Below are 571 nucleotides of genomic sequence, written 5' to 3'. Positions count from 1 at the left end.
ATACATACATACATACACTGCCCACATATTTCTCTCACTGCAGGTTACCTAAGAATTGAGATCACTCTTCACTGCAGTTGCCTCTTGTTATAGGGCAACCCCTAGTGTCTGCAGCAATCTAGGCTGTTGCCTATTGCAACCAATGGCATCAGATAACCTCATCTAGTAAGTGATATCTGGAATGTACAGCTTTGGCGAATTTAGAGAATGTAAACCAGACATAAACTCAGATGTGAATATAAAATGATATCAATGCTGAAGCGTAATGGCAGGACGGAAACATTGCTTATTCTACCCTGAGCTCCCACCACTACAGTCTGCAAGGCCAGAAGCCTTGGCCTTCCATCACTTGATCTCTGCTGAAGAGGTAGGAGCAGCCATTCTGAACTCTCCTCATCTATGCAGCATAGATCTCATGGTGAAATGCTGTGGCTTCCAAAACTGGCACTGGAGGGACCTGGAGTAATGGTTCCTCCAAGAAAGGCAATTATCTGCGCTCCTGTTACTTTTCATCTGTGCTTGCAAAACCCTGGAGAGAGATCCACGTTAACTAGACCCTTCCTAAAGGGAG

This window comes from Nanorana parkeri, unplaced genomic scaffold (genome assembly GCF_000935625.1).
Source record: "Nanorana parkeri isolate BGI_ZX_2015 unplaced genomic scaffold, ASM93562v1 scaffold3365, whole genome shotgun sequence".
Lineage (NCBI taxonomy): Eukaryota > Metazoa > Chordata > Amphibia > Anura > Dicroglossidae > Nanorana > Nanorana parkeri.
The sequence above is the reverse complement of the archived record's forward strand: the minus strand, read 5'-3'. Positions refer to the sequence as shown.